Genomic DNA, 18,619 nt, shown 5'->3' with positions numbered 1-18,619 from the left:
TTAGTTAAAATATATTTTTAAAATATTTTTGACAAATATATTTTATAGTTTTATTTATTTATAAATATTTTAGAAGTGTGTGATTCATTTATATTTCGTGTATATTTTATATTAAAACAAAAAAATTAATTAGAAATTTTATTTCTTTAAGTTAATATTTATTGTACAATTGTACATAATTATATAAGTTCCAAATAAATCAATTTATTAAGAATATGTTTTTTTAACACGTATTTCATTTTGAGATTATTGTTTAGAATTTAGATATTCGATATTGAATTACTAATTTAAAAAGCTAACCTTTAAAATACAAAAAATTATATAACAAAAACAATATTTGTGTTCAATTACAATTTTGATTTATAATAAAAAATTATCTATGATATTATAATATTTTAATAATAGATTTACTAGAATTTATCTATATATTTTGTAGTAAGCTACAATTATCCTACTGTGCCACAAACTTGGATCTGGGCAAAAGGAGATGTCTAGAATCTATCCTCAAAAGTTTGGCTTGATTTTTTGAGACCAAGTAGCATAGATCTACCTTGGTCCTCTGAAATCTATGTCATCAAAAGTTGACCTATACGTCACTATTGACTCTATCAGATTTCTCGAGTACAGCTTCACACCTATTTCCTACACATATAAAGAAAGGAAAATATGTTGGGATAGGGGTTTGCCTTAGGTCAGACTCTGATTTTGGAATTAACCATGAATGAAATAATACAAACACTGAAATAAATATTAAGGAGATATATCTTAGATTTGCAATTGTTGATGATGATGCAATTCACTTTGAATATAATCACAAATGTTGAATGTAATGGCATGGAAAACACATGGACATGAAAAACCCTAATCACACACACATGCTTGCATGAACATTGATATAAATTTTCTCCACAATGTTTGAATGATGAATATGCAACCTTGAATCTTTGAAAATGATTGATGATGAATGCTTTACGGATGCACAAATACTTTAAGTAGATTATGGATGTTCTAGGTCTAAAATGAATTGATAGGATTTGTCTTTATATAGGGTTCCCTAGGTAAATTACCGATAAGGCCAACCTTTAATAGTCATGTGTAGCCCCGAGATCAAATGTTATCAGGGAGATATAACATCTACCCTATTTTGAATTGAGGCTCCTTTGAGAGGGACTAGGGCATCCCACACCCTAGTCCTTCCACAAATAGGACCAAAATAAGCAATTAGTGTTGGCAACAATGCAACAAATTGAGAGGGGGGTGAATCAGTTTGCTAATGAATTCTACACAACTCAAACTTAAATTCAGATATGATAAATAGCATTGAAAGCATAAATCAACCCCACATCAATAACACACAAACACCAAAATCTTTGACGTGGAAAATCCGTTTAAGGGAAAAACCACGTTGGGAACCTACCCATAGTGAGATAAATAACCTATTAGGAGTAAATGAAAATATTACAATGGGGAATGCACATGCATTCAGGCACACTACCTAGAGATTACTACTCAAATCATAAAACAAGAAGGGCTACAACCATGGGGAAGGCTCATTAACTTACAAAAAAATCCAGATTACATCCAAAGGATCATGAAAAGATAAAATAGAATCTCCTCATGCCTGGTTACAAGTCCAATTAAGCACAAACTCAAAATCTTCTCTTTCATAGTTATACACACTTCTTCGCACTTCTCCTCTGCTACTAAAAGATCCACTAATACATTTGGCCTCAAATTCTGATGAAGGTTTCTGATGGACAAGGCATATTGTGATCAAATTTGATTTTTTTTTTTTAAAATCCTTGAGTTCGTCGAAATTTTGACAGAAAGCATCCGTTGGAATTCCGACAAACTCAGGCACTTTAAACGAAAAAAAAACATAATGCGGGTTCATTTAAAAAAAATTCAAACATAGGTCAGGAGCATCGTCTGCCAAAGTTGAAGATTCTCTTGCTTCCCTCCCCCCCATAGAGCAATCTCTCCACAACCACACACTCCTCAGGTAAGGTTTTATTTGCAATCAAGGGCATTTGATTTGGTTTCATCAATAGTGTTCACAAATAGATTAAAGATTGCAAAAAATATATTTTTCCCTAATCTATTAAACCCAAATTTATAATAGTTATTGCACTCCTTTTGAGTTATCATTGGAATTGTCAATAGTAGTGTGTGATATTGATTGGCGGATCCCCTTTTGAAAGAAAGTGAGCTTGAGGATTCCTGGAAGGTCTTTTCTAGATACAAATCAATTAGAAATGACAATACAATCTTGCATTGAGTCAGATCATTTGGCGACTCAGGTAGCTCGACTTTTTTCTTCTCCAAAGTGTCAAAGGCAACTTTCATAGGAGTTTAGTGTGTTTTGATAAATGATTATTATTTGAGTTCCTATGTAAGCATTTTCTAGCGTTCACCATTATGATTTTCTGTTCTTACAAGAAATAAATAGTTATCATTTGTAGACCATAGCCAACATGGTTTTGAATTTTGAAGGCACAAATGACTTCAAAAATCTATTACATGGGCTCAATCAATGAATCCCCAAATTGAAAACATAGCCACCAAAGCATATTTGATTGATAAACTGGAAAACATAACCACAAAATCTTATGAAAATATTTTGGCTATTAAAAGTTTGGACTTAAATATTTAACCAGAACCTCAAAAAATACCTAGGTTATATTAATGTGACATGAAAACTCTAAAAATATGCTTTAGACTTCATTATTTAACACTAAAATAAATAAACCTTAATCTATTTTTCTCAAGTCTTACAAAACTAGAAGTTCCCATCACATTCATATAAATAATAGCATACCCACAAAATTTTGTTCCAATATTGTGTTTACATGGATAACCCAAATTATGGAGAAAATCCACAATGAAAGATAAACTATAAATTGTATTTATATTAAACATGTTGAAAATGGTTTATAAAACATTTCTGCCACAACAATAATAGACCAAAATATGACAATTGCAATGATAACAACGCATGCATACACAACCGCAACAACAAACTGAGAATACAATACTTTGAAGAATCTAGATCACAAATTGTCTATTATATTAAATGGGGCATTATAATATTACAATATTCTACTACAACTCTACAACAGCTACAACAAATAGAAACAAAAATGATTACATCCACGACATATATAAGTGTCATGCACACTCAATATCATCAATTTTAGCCACCATCAAAACTCAAATGCGAGCTGTACATGAGATCACTCCTTCAACCAAAGGGGTTTCCACCTGCGTCATAAGATCTACAAGGTTTTTGTCCCTCAACTTAAAAAAAACTATGATTTTTCATCCTCAGCTCTAGACACTTGAACAAGTGCTCATGACAAATTTTAGTTAGTGTTTGTGTTGGTTTTTTCAAAGACACCCTCTAGATTTTATTTCTATACACTTAAGGCATCCAAGAAGAGTGTCAACTATCAACTTAAGCCCATATAACAACTATATTGTAATTATCAATTTTTGTGTTTTATTTTGTTCAATTTTTACTTTTGGTACAATAAATTTCTAAACTAGTGTATTATTCCCCAAATTACTAGCCTAATTTGGATAATTGTTATCACTTCCTAGTTGCTCTTGCATGTACCATCAAATGCAGTCAGATATTGGATATTTGAATTAAATATGAGATTCAATGGTATTGAAGAACTAGCTACTAACTCCTCAAATTCCTTCAAGTTGTTGATCTAGGTGGCTTGAGGAAAACAAAGATCAAGGATGATGAACTGATTTGTGCTCATACTCGGAAGTAAACAAAATAAGTAGTGGGCCCCATTGGAAAGGCCAGTTGGCAATTGGACTCCCTTTAGAGCCTAGGTAAGTTGTGATATCCCTAATTTTGATAGGAAATTTGATGTAGATGTTGTTGATGATTATATTTCTAAATTGGAGATGTATCTCTTTGTAATTTATTAGATTAGAGAGAATTATGTCTCCCCTACTTAAATTAGAATTCTAGTTCAACAATGTTGGATTGCTAGCTTGCTAGCCAAGGAGGAGTTGAAGGAACTCCACTTGATTTAGTGATGGAGGTAAATTTCAATTTGGGTGGTTTCATGGAGGCCATCAAGGAAGATTTTTCCAAAAGATACAAATGAAGAAAAGTAAATTTTGTGGCAATTGTGAGAGAAAATTTGTATTTGACTACATCAATACTTAACACACATTGTGTTCAAAACTTGGCATCAACAATTATAAGAATCATTTTTTCTTTACAAATTGTAATTTCTATCCGTCATCAGTACATCTAGATGAAAATGACATCTTTAAACGTCAAAATATTGGTTGAAGATAAACTCAACCCCAAAGGTAAGATAGGCCCTAAAATATGACAAATATTTATGCTATTGTTTAGGTCTCCATACAATGAAAGGACTACATATTGGAAGGAGACAATCATCTATACTTATCACAAGCTTCTGTAACTCATGTAGACTCAAGGTGAGTTGCAAAATGACCAGAAAAGGTGCTCCATGTACCTACAATGGTCATCCATTTCTAACATAGTGTCACTTAAGAATTTTTCTATTTACCATAACAAGATATTTTATAACATAGTGGGTAAGTACCTAAATTATAACAAAGAGATATATGCTATCATTTAGGTTTGCATGCAATTGAAGGATTACATTTTGGATAAGGAGATAGTCATGCATACTTATTACAAGCCTTTGTAGTTCATGTAGACTTGAGGTGAGTTTTAAAATTACCATCATCAAAGGTGCTCCACGTACCTACAACATTTTTTTTTAATTGAACATTTGACACCAGAATGAGAGTATTGATAAGGTTTTTGACTGCTTGACTTATCTTTCATCTGTAACTTTGATAGCAACACTTGGTTCTTGCAAGCATGAAACATTAGGATGACCTTAACTTAACATTAAAGATCTTGAATTCTTTGACATATACCAAAAATTCACAGTTAGGTGGTAGGTTCTTGATTCTCACATAGAAAATGAGCTCATATGCTACATGAGACACATTTGTATTCTCACTCAGGAACCACCAAAGATGATTTGGGACTTTCACTATAGTTGGGTGAAAATATAGTGCTACTGCTAATTTTACAAAATTATTCCTATTGTTTGCAATAGGGTCATAGAAGTGTAGTTTCAAGTGACATATGCAAAACAAGAAATTGTAGATAAAGATAAAAAAAAATGACTAGGGCTAACCTCCTCCTCTTAGTTGTCTTGTTATAATTAATTTTTGTTTTGAGCTATTGTCTTGTTTGGACTTTGGGATGTGACTCTTTCCACTTACCTTTCTTTTTGTGAATATGTATAACACTATTTTGGAAATGATAATATAGATCCTCATCCATTGAAAAAATAATTATAATAGTAAAATTTATAATGGTAAAATTCATAGACCTTGTGTAGGGTCCTCCAAGCCTAGAGTAAGGATTTTGAAGCCTAGATACATTTATTTGGCCTTGTGGCCATCAACGAGTGTTGACCCAATAGGAGAAGTCTTGAGATTTAAAAATTTGGAAGTGTGGCATTGTTGAGAGCCAACACTTAGGTGTGAACCCTATCTTCACGAATTATGATCAGTTGTCATGATACTTGATCCTATCCTCATGGTGTTGGCTCAATTCAGATTAGTTTTCCCAAGCCTAGAAGCCAAGTAATGTATCGAAGGGTGTCTAGAAGAATGGAGTGTATGATCATTGACTTTGTATGTTGAAACCATTATAGATGCCCATCCATTGAGGGTATTGAGGAAGATTGGGAATAGTGTGTTTTGTTGATGAAACATGATGTGAGAAGTTTGATGCAAAGGCAAGGGTAGAACTCAGTATTTCATATTAGGACAACAACCACATTGATTAGGGAAGTCAAATAAGGTCTCTCCAATGTTTAGGATACATAAGGGTGACATTAGTCATGTAAGTATACATGAGCATGGCAATGGATAGTTACTTTCCTTTTAGACTAACTTAGGTCTATGACTCTCAATGGTGTTCATCCCAAAAGTAGTAATATCATACACTTGCACCCAAGGTGTGACTAAGAATTATGTCTTACTTGTCACTGATTTGGACAGTATTGAGAGGATCCTATAAGGATGACTATCACCATACTCTCGATGACTTCAAAACATTGATAATGAATTCACATTAGAAACTCATGGATTACCCCAATTAGACATTAGTCAACTTAAGATATGATACAAGAATTGCATACCATGAAGCCATTAGCATATCACCTGCTCTAAATTACCACAAAGCCATTATCTATATGTTTTGAGATGAAAAATAAGAGTTAAATGGCTGTGGTTCAATTTGCATTATTTCTATGTTCAAGTAATTTAATTTCGTATATTATACTGAAATGTCATTCCATAACTAGTACTTCAACTTTTATATAACTAGTTCTATAGCCTGATTTTTTTTCCTATGAAGAAAGACCATGCCAGATAATATTAGTGGACAACAAAATAAGGAGACAATTTCTAGATTGTGGTCCAACTTGAAAAGAAAAGGTGATGGAAAATGTTATTGTCCCTGCAAAATTTTTAAGGGGTTAAACACTTGAAGACTTCTAATCAAAATAGCTAAGGAACATTGTAGGTTGCATGGTCACATTGAAGTGGGACATGATTATCATCCATTGGTAATTTTTTCATTATATCATTTTAACAATTTATATACATAATAAATCCCTTGATGATGAGATCATGATCATGGTTTATTTATGTTGATCATTTTTATATAGGTTGAGCACCCAGAGAACATGATATGGATCAACACAACCTAGAGAATATGGTTTTCAAAATGGAGGAACATGGAGGTGTGAATATCAAAGTTGAAGATAATGATCCCATGGAAGATGATGATCATAAGCCACAAAACATAATTGAAGATGATGGAATAAATACATTGATCCATGAAACATTTAGTACTTCCGCAGTTGATCATGATGATCAAGATGACCTTGATGTTGTTCATGATTTACCTCTACTTGAGAAGGCATATGAGGCCCTTTATGAAGGCTCCTAGATAACTCTTCTCTCCATCGTATTGTTGTTGGTGAACTTGAAGGTTATGAATGGTTTATCCAACATAATAATCTCACGTATGTTAAGGTATTTCATATATGTCACTCTAGTTAATAAATGGTGAATCGTGTATCATTAATATTCTTTATATTAACAGAATATATTTTTTGTTGTAGATTGATAGGTGATTTTTTTTTACCACCATCAAATATTATACCTCGCTCATACCGAGAATTATCTTCCATTATGAAAGATATTGGAATGGAGTATCAAGCAATGGATGCTTGTCCCAATGATCATATTATATATCACAAACAAAATTAATTTTGAACTGAATGCCCTGAATGTCATATTAGTAGATATCGAATATATCAAATAACAAAAAAGGTGCCTCACAAGGTTCTTCCTTATATTTTCATTATTCCACATATGCAACAATTATTGAAGTGCACTAGCTTGACACAATTTATAGATTACCATGCATGCAATAGAAGTTGAGATGACATTATTCAAATTCTTGCAAATGGTTCAATATTTATAGACATAGAGGAAAAGTGGCCACACTTTAAAGAAGAACCTTGTAATCTCAAGCTTTCATTGACAACGGATGGTGTCAATACATTTGGAGAGTTGAGATCTATTTACTCGGTGTGGCCTAATCTTATTATCAACAATAATATTCCTCCATGGATGTCAATAAAGAGGGAACACATAATGTTGGCAATGATTGTTCCAAGTATTTTATCATTTAATATTCATCTACATTTAATTATAAATATTGAATTAAAATGGTCATAATAATTATGTGATGTTTTTGTTCATTCGATTAGGTAAGTACCAAGTTAAAGATATGAATGTATATATTGAGCCTCTTATCGACGAGTTTATGGAGCTATGGAATGGTGTCACTATATATGACATCTCTAGACTAATAGGACAAAGACAATTTCAATTCCATGTGATGCTTGTATGGACAGTACACGATGCCCCAGGGCTAACACATTTTTGCGGTATGTTATAGTGTTCAAGTTGTGCATGATAATTATTATTAAAAAAATAACACATTTAATCCACTTATACATTATCTTGTAGGTCTTCAAACAAAGGGAAAATTGCATGTCCAGTTTGTGGTCCAAAGATTAAATCTCATCATTCAAAAAGTTTTGGAAAATAGGTGTTTGATGAGTATAGGAACTTTCTCCACAAAAGTCATAAGTATCAAAATACTGAAAAAACATCTTTTCAATGGGAAATAAGAGAATACATCAAAGCCATGAAGAATGACACCTCACCTATGGAAGTTGGAATATAATAGAAATAATCATCAAGGTAATGCCATTCCATCTAATGGTTTATGTCATAAAACATCTTTTCTATCATGTTTTGTTTACTGATGATGTGATTAATGATCATGAAGGTCATCAATGCATTAATGACCACCTTCCTAAGGAACTAAAAAGTTATCCACGACAATTTAGAAGGTTACCCTACTAGGAGAAGTTACAAATTGTGTGTTTGTTTGGTACTATGCATATTGGAAAGAATATAGTAGAGACATTATGGAAAATATTGGATGGAAGGCATGACAAAGAAAAAAATTGTCAAAATTTGTACTAACATTTAGGAATCCAATCAAGCAATGAAAACTATCATTCAATCAAATAGCCATGGAGACTAGATTAATATAAGTGACCTTCCTTGGTTATTAACAGATCAACAAAACAATGCCATAAAAGAAGTCATACAAGAAAATTGATTTCCCAGAGAATTTTCTATGAACATAAACAATTTCATATCAAAGAAAAGTGAATTTGGGCCAGGGATGAAAACATATGATTGGCATACCTTCATTAAGGTAATTCATGTTCTTGTGTATTTACTATATATTTGTATACTGCGCATGTACTTTTCATTGTATTATGTTAGAAAAAAATGAAAAGATAATTTTATAATTGTTGCAGTATGTTCTACCTCTATCTCTCCTAGACCACTTCCACAATAATATCAAGCAAGTAATATATGATCTTGGAAAATACATGAGGTAAGTAGTGATATTTGTTCAATTCGCTGTATAGATATTATATTTCAGATTTTTTTTACTTGTTATGTAATATATATTTTTGCATCTTGAATATCTTGTAGGTGGTTGTCATGTAAAGAAAACCATAAAGAAGATATAAAATATTGGAAGAGAAAAATTCTTCATCTAATGTTTGAAATGCAAAAGTGTCTACCTTCAACTTTTTTCAATGCACAAGAACACTACATCATACACCAAGTTGAGGAGATTGAATTGTGTGGACCTGTACACACTAGGCCAATGTGGATGGTTGAGAGGCACTTCAAATTTTGTAAGGCTTTGGTTCAATAAAGAGTACACCCTGAGGGTTCTATGGTGGAGGGATATATGGTATACCAGACTATGGTGTATATTTTTGAATATCTTCTTAAGTTTGTAGCAAAGATCCACATAGATTGCATTTGGGATCCCAACCCCATTCACAAATTCAAAGGGGAGTACTTGATAGGGAAAGGTAGATTGAGGAAAGTGAGAGGTAATTATAAGATGTTATTGTAGTTAATTAATTCTTAATCTTCAAAATAAATTGGTTGTAAGATGTCTATTTATTTTTTGTATAGTTGGTCGAGAGTGGGATGCACTACATATGTATATTGCAAACAATCTTGATTGGATGAAGGTATGGATTGAATGTTGTCAACATTCTGGTCACATATTAACATGGGAAGGTGCGGCTTCATTGGTTAAAGAAGTTCATCATAATGGAGATTCCAATGCTACACAAAGGGAAATTGATTTATCATATGGTTTAAGAGATAAACAGGTATGTATAAATTTATTAATCACCCATATTTTAATCAACTCACAATGCAATAATTTTTACATGTTTGACATATTGTAGGTCAAACACCACAATGCTATGTACTGCAATGGTCATAAATTTCACATCAAAAAGTTGGATGACACGAAGAAAACTTATAATTCCGGGATAACTGCAGTCTTTGAGGTGACAAATATTTCATCAAGAAACAACATACATCCTCAAAAGTCTCAAAATCGATACTATGGCATTTTGGATGATATACTTGAGTGTGACTTTAATTCCTTCAAATTAGTTTTGTTCGTCGTCAAATGGTACAAGCTATGACTAAATAAAAATGATCCTGATAGAACTATTATTGAACATGATAATGGATTTACAATGGTTAATACAAGGTCATTTGAACCAATTGGGGATGAGCCCTATGTTCTTCCAAGCCAATGTGAGAGGGTATTTTACTCAGAGGTTCCACATAAACCGAGTTGGTCATTTGTTGTTAGGCATGATCCAAGAGGAAGGCCGATAAAGTATAATGTGATGGAAGAAGAAGATATCGAAGAAGTAGAAGATGATGTAGATGATGATCACGATCAATAATTACTTGATGATGATGAAGAAGAAGAAGCTTATGATGGTGATGGTGATGGTGATGGTGATGGTGATGGTGATGGTGATGGTGATAATGATGGTGATGATGATGATGGTGATGGTGATGGCAATGGTGATGGTGACGGTGATGGTGATGGTGACGGTGACAGTGACAGTGATGGTGATGGTGATGATGGTGATGATGATGATGAAGACGATGGTGGTGGTGGTGGTGGTGGTGGTGGTGATGATGATGATGATGATGATGATGATGATGATGATGATGATGATGATGATGATGATGATGATGATGATGGTGATGGTGATGGTGATGATGGTGATGATGATGATGAAGATGATGATGGTGGTGGTGGTGGTGGTGGTGGTGATGATGATGATGATGATGATGATGATGATGATGATGATGATGATGATGATGATGATGATGATGATGATGATGATGATGATGATGATGATGATCATCGTCATCATCATCATCATCAGCAACATCATCATCATCATCATCATCATCATCATCATCATCATCATCATCGTCATCATCATCATCATCATCATCATCATCATCATCATCATCATCATCATCATCATCATCATCATCATGGTCATGATGATGAGTTGGATGAAGAACAAGATCAATGACATGAATGAAATGTATGAGGTATGCGATAATTAGTATATTATCTATTTAATATTGATTTCTTGATAAAAATTTATTTGACTTATATGGTTACATAATTAATTCATGATGCACCTTTTAATGTTTTTAATTCATGTTCCACCTCTAGCAGGTCCTAATAGTAGAACCATGCCACCACGAGGAGATGGAGATAGGGAAAGTGACTATTTATGTGATATTTTTTAAACTTTGTGTTTATTTATGGAATTTTGACTGTTTATTATCTATGCGATGGATGTTTATTTAAAATACATATTTGATGGATTACATGTTTATGATGATACATGTGACATTTTTTAAACTTTGTGTTTATTTATAGAATGTGGATTGTTTATTACCTATGTGATGGATTGTGATTTATGATACATATGTGATGGATTATATATTTATGATGACACATATGTGATTCTTATGATGCTCAATTACATATATGATGCTTATGATACATATGTATTTATTGTATATCAACTTACAAATGTAATGCTTATGATTCTCAATTGATGGTGCTGATTTCATGTATATATTTTGTGTGTTGTTGTGACCCTTGGTGGAAACAGGTAATTGACTACAGACATCGTCAACCCTTTAGTTGAGGATCCTGCATAGTCTACATAAAGTAAAGGTAAGGAGTTAAAAAAATTACAATGATTATGATAACAACATTTTTTTTTTAATACTCTTCTTGTCTACAAAGTTCATGTTCTTCATGTTGTGTACTATGTAATTTTTAATATACGTATCATGTCTAAGGGCCCTACTATTCTAAGGTGCGGCTATCTGTGCAGAGTGATTGGCCAGCATAAAATAATGGCTATTTTTAGCTAACATAAGATAATTGAATTACATGTGTAGGAACTTGAACCCGTTTGATGAGGATCCTGCATAGTCTCATGGGTCGAAAAGTATAAGTCAATACACCCTACAGAAAGAGTTTAATTTTTAAAAATTACATGGAAAACAAACTTCCTTAGTTTTTTAAACCTCGACATTAGCAACAAATCTAATACAGTTATCAACACTTGAGGCCCCAGTTGGACTTATTCATATTATAATATCAACATCAACTTTAGGGCTGACTTCTTCATCAACATTACCCTCATTTGTAAAATATCTCTTTCATTACTAACTAATTCTCCCATTTGATGGAGTGCAGGTACCACCAAATAGGTATTTGTCAGATGTGTCTTCCTTGAGTGAGGGAAATTTAGGAATAGAAAATGAAAGTGAGACATGTAGTAGGTCTACAATAGGGAGATCAACTAGAGGTCAAAAGATTAGAAGAAAATTCAATAAATGCATGGAATTTTTCCTTGCTCAAGGGGGGTCATGTTCTTATGATGATGAGACCAAAGGTGACATTGAGGTTCCCTTGAGGTACAAACACCTAGAGAATGGGTACCCAAGGAACTTTCTCTAATAAACAATAATTTTTGTGTTAACGATAGGATATATTGCATAGAACCATCATTGTTACATGGTTTGGGCCTATTTTCCATGGATGGAATAAAGTTTTGTTACAACAAAGTTGCTGAATTGATGGAGTTTTCTGGCTCTTGTTACAATTACAATAATTGGATGCAGATTGTTCGATATTAAAAAAGTATGAATAGGTGTTCACTGTCAGCAAATTATATACAACAGAAAGATAATGATCAAAGTAAACAAGTAGTTGTATACATTGATGGAAGGCCAAAAGCAACAAGGAATATTGCAGGTTTTATAAATAGTACATGACCTACGTCAACTATTAAGTAACCCAATTACATATTTGAGGCATGTGAGGGAAATCATGTATTCATATGTGCAATAAAATCAATAAGTGTGGGGGAAGAGTTGCTAATTGATTACAATTTGAATCGTATAGATACAAACAAAGTTACTATCACAGGGGTGTTACATACTCTATACCATTTAAATTAACCAACCTCCAATTAATGACTCCAATATTCCATTTTATTATTAAGTTTTTTGCCTAGGTCTTTTTGTTTCATTTCGCTAACGTTTTTTATATTTTTTCTTTGTCACGGGGTGACATGAATCCATCACATAGCACAGACAGGGATGTAGGTCGCGATATTTCTACCGAGTAGGTAAACCTCATTGTAATTATACAAATTAGATAGAAGCAAACCGTTACATTATTATGTTCTTTTATTGAGTGTTTTGGAGTAATTTTGATAGTATTAATGATATTCTTGTCACAGATGGATGTTTGGGAAAAGGGAAAGGGAGATGCAATACCTGAGCACCTCTCTAGGGATGTGGACTCAACAAGATTAAGCAATGATGACATCGCAAATTCCACAAACCCTATAGAATTGATAAAAAAGTCTATTAGAAAAATTAGTAAAGAGATTGTTTCTTTGGCATCTGTGGAGCCTTAAACTGATGAGATACAAGAGAGGGTATAAAAATTGATGCGTACAACAAAAAATTTGCAAGTAAGTAGTAATGAAAGTTGTAATTATAACAAAAGTTCAATAATGGTTTATATTTTGTACTCTTTTATGTCATTAACTAAAATATGTACATGTTGTTTTTACAGATATTTATGCGTCCTCATCAACCTGGTGGCCATGATCAGGGTATTGCAAGTACTTCAGGTGATGGCAATTTTCTATATATTAAAACTACTCCTTTGTTTGGACTTGTGAACTTGCTTTTTTATTACTAGTGTTATTGCTAATATATTTATTATGTAGTTGATGTAGAGGGATCTAGTCGATGCTCTTCATGAATGATCATTCATACCTCAAGGCAACAAACCCCCTTACACATCCATTCACTTATTCTCAACAAACCTCCAACACATCCTTTTTCTAGATCCTTGACTTGGATCAACCCCTTAATCATAGGACCTTGGCTATTTATTTTACTCAAAGGAAATTACCACTTGCACTTTCTCTAACATTTGAATCCACTATGTGCCAAGACAACAGTAACAATGAGATCACTATCTTCCCCTAATGTAACTATCCTACTATGATCCTACTAGCATACTCATCTTTCCCAAATCCATCTTGAGGTTTTTCACTCTTTGAATCACTCCAACTCTCACAATTTGACTTCAATACAGTACTAATTCTAATTAGGACCACATATGGTTTAAAGATGCATCTCCCAATTCTCATTTTTCACAGACCAAACTAGTGGTTCCCAAGGACACATAAATGGACTTCTTTCCCATGAAAAAAACACACAATTCTCAACCCTCCCAACCACCCTAAGAAACATCTTGACCCTTTGTTGTCTTCACACTATTCACAAAGATTAAAAAAACACCAATGGGATAGTCTTACTTCATTGATCCATTTACTATTTTATAACCCTTCAACTATTCTTGGAAAAGATATAAAATCACCCAAACATTCCCGTAACATTCAACTCCAACACCATTCCAAATAATTGGGTTGATCCTACAAAATGAAAAGGTTTCAGTCTGTTTTCCTTTTTGTGACAGTCACTCACAAATCTAATAAACTCTTCCTTCCATTGTTTTTATAGTCTGAGGCACAAATTCAGCCTTCTTTTACATGTTCACACATGCAAACTTCATTAAGAATCTACAACCTTCCTCATAATGTGAACTTCCAACAAGACAAGTTACATGTTCAAGCAACTCCATGTTAGCCTTAACATTGTGAAAATACCAATTATTTCAACCATCATACCTTAACATATACTTAGCCTTGTTTTCTAAGAGTGTTCTTTCATTGTTCTCATCTCATTAATGTCTGCTCCAACTACCCAAGTACTCATAATCTACACTTACTCATACATTAAGGAAAACAAATTCCAAAACTGTAAAATAAGGAACCCAAACTACCATTCATTGTGATTGTCATGATCAAACAAGTAGTTTGAAACTTGCTTGTCTTATCACTTTGAGTACCCAAAACACATCATACTTGATACTATCAATGTTTATAACAAAGGCTCATCCTTGTTTACAATTCTTGCAGTTTTCATATATTTAATGTATTATTCTTTTGGTGTTGTCAATGTTCCTGTGCAAATGCTACCTCATTAGAGGTTCACCCCACCTATATTGCTGACTACAATGTTAGAAACATGTAGTATGCAAACATCCTCTACTGCACATCATGTTGGCCCACCCACTGTTGGTAGATCTCTCTTTTGCTCTATCTTTTGTTATGTGTTTATTTCCCTTGAAGTATTCTTTCTTGGGATCATTTCATAGTGGATTAATTTTCTCCAGTAGGAGATGCACTTGAGGATTCACCAGAGGTGACTACTACTGATAACATACCATCATTTCCTAGATCTTCTCATATTGCTAGTACATGAACATTGCAGGCCACATTGGTGGTGAGCAATGAAGAATTGATTCCCTTAAAGATGCAAAAGGTTCCAGCTACTTTAAAATTATTATTATATCTAGTCTAATTGTAATTTACTTACTGATCACTTGTTTTGGACTAATGATCCCATGAATTTTTTGCAGGAAATGATATTTTTAATAAAAATCTTAATGACATTGCATTGTAGATATTTGGGCCCCCATATGTAAAAGGTCGAACATCATATGTGAACTAACCCTAATCCACTATTTTGATTTCATATCATTTCTAGAATAGTTTTCCTTTGATCCATTTCTTGAACTATAATAAAAGTATCTTCAGTTCATTTATGAATCTAACATGTATGTTTTTGCTTTAAAAGGTGGAATGACCAAGAAAAAATGTTAAAAGATGAATTGACAAACTGTATGGTTGAGTTGTTTGGAAATGACACATTCAACAAAACCAAGCTCATTGAAAAAGATGGCACATATCTAAAGTATGTGAGGGACCAATATAGGACACATTTAGAGAAGAACATAAAGTACGAGCGTCCCCCCATGATTCTAGAGAGGGAGTGGAAGGACCTGATTTTGGATTCCAAGGAGAGAATTGAAAGGAAAAAAGGAAATACACTAGTAGATGCCAAAAGAAGGTATGGGATATTATTAAGAATGTAAATATGTACTAATTAATTACTCTTTATAGTTATATAATCTAACATTTTTCAAACTTTTCATAGACGAAGTGACATGTCAAAGGCAACCAAGGAAAGACAAGAAAAGCATGGGAAACACAAACCTAGCTCTGGTGGTTATATGAAACTTGCTGCATGAATTGTAAGTATCAGTAAATGAAATATCGCATGAAAAATATTTATAAATTGCAAACAATTTTTTTTTATTATCAAACAATGCAACAAAAATTCATGATACCAAGCAAAAATGCAGGGCTCTAAATTCAATAGAGTGCCTATAGAAGATGACAAGAGAATTGCCTACTAGCAAGGCTATACAGCCATGGCTGAACGACTGAGAATTGAGTGGGAAAACACAAGATTCTGGTGCATCCATCACACAGGTAAATAAGCTAAATGAAAATTGTTTCAAATTGAATACTTTACCAATAATATAATTGATTTTGAGTTCCAACATAAAGTGACTATAGTTGTTTTAAATAAGCAAGCAATGATAGCAATGCACATGACATTGGAATGCAACCTGCTAATCATGAAACTTGACCTACACATGAAGGTCCAGATGTGCATCCCAGTAGTGGAGGTATTCATTTTCTATTCAAATTTATTTATGTAGTTATTAATACAATTAAACATCTTAAATTGTAATTAGTGTAGTAAGTAATGTAACCTTTTATGTTAATATTTTAGAGCATGTAGTTGGTGGTGACAAAGTGGAGCATGTTCTAGGTACACAACATGAGGAACGTGATGTTCCCCAATCAGGTAAAGAGGACCACTGTTATTCCTTTAAACAAATTTAATTTCAATAGGTGTTCAACATTAATGTAACCTTTAGTATTTCAACTCCATTGGATCTAGAGGGTGTTCAACATGTTGAGGTCGAGGCTAGACAAAATGATGTGGAAGATGACGTGCCCCATCAAGTAAAGAGTGCCATGGTTATGTTCTTTAAATTAATGAAATACTTGTAACAATAAATTTTTGTTTTGAACTTAACCCATTTCTTTGTTATTGCAGAGGACCCCCCTTCGCTTCAGTGTCCTTGTCCTCAGTATAGGAGTAGGCATACATCGAGATCACGAGTAGAGGGAAGAACAACTGAAGAGGGGGGAAATGATGAAGAAAATGATGCTCCACTTATTCTTTACATAACTTCAAAGAAAATAAAAATAAAAAATAATTGTAATATACCTTATTTGATAATGAATCATTTTTATGTGTTAATGAATGTAATTATGTGGTAATGAATGGTTATGAATGATATGTGTTAGTTAATATTGATGAATGTTGCATGTAAATTAATGTTAATCAATATTATGTGTTAATGAACATTATGTGATATTAATAAATGAGTGTTATATATTATTAATGGTAGAAAGAGTGAATGAATGTTAGATGTTAATAGGGAATTTAGAGTGATGTTAGGGGGGGGTAGATGACCTTCCACCTTCATGTGGTTGGCCCTATTATGTAGAGAATATTAAACTATTCTTAAAACCAAGTGAAGCTCAATAAGATAACACACTTTTCAATATTTCATTATGTTGCACAGTTAATCTTATTGAATAATGTATATTGAATCTTAATTGTAGGGTCCAACAGAACCAACATGAACAAGAACACCACAAGATGATGGGTATAATTAACTCCCATATTGTCTTGTATATACATTAACACTATGAGTTGCTTCTAGTGTTGATATCCATGGTGGGGCTGAAAAAGTTATGAATATGCCTCATCCCTATAAGTTTTTTTATTAGTTGACATTTTCTTTAGCATTTTTAAATTTTTCTTATCATTTTAAGTCTAACCAATTTTATATGGAATTTATTGTTCGAGTTTTTTACTATCTGTCAGACATTATTGATATAAGGACTTGCATTGCATCCATTTTTTCAATTAGGTGTTATAAAGGGTAGGTTGTTTTTGTAAATGTCTCTTTGAGTTCATCCAAATTTTATAACTCTTACCTCACATCTCGTTATTGCTGCAATAGGGATTATGGCCAACATAGGCTACGATTGCAACCTCTCAGTGTCATGAAATCTCCTTGTTCTTAATATTGTAGCAAACTACCAGGTACATTCGCTCTTTTGCATTCCAAATTGTAGCAGTCACAACACATAACCAAATTTCCTTTGACATCTAGAGCATAGTATTAACTTTTAAGTAATAGGGGGAAGAACCAAGTATTCAAATTGGTACCAAGTGATATAATATTACTACTGCTTCTATCTTTCTTTTTTGCTTCATGGTTTAAACTATTCATTTATTCTTTTTTGCTTCATGTTTTGAACTATTCATTCAACAACTTATTGTCTTTTTCTTTAGTTCTATATAGTTATTTTATGCATCTTGGATTTGCAAGTGCATCATAACTCACATCCTCTAACGAATTTTTGTACTACTTGCATCCTTGAAAGTGCATGCAAATTTGTGAATGAATCACTATTTTTCC

This window comes from Cryptomeria japonica, chromosome 9 (assembly GCF_030272615.1).
Source record: "Cryptomeria japonica chromosome 9, Sugi_1.0, whole genome shotgun sequence".
Taxonomy (NCBI): Eukaryota; Viridiplantae; Streptophyta; class Pinopsida; order Cupressales; family Cupressaceae; genus Cryptomeria; species Cryptomeria japonica.
Note: the sequence above shows the minus strand (reverse complement) of the source record.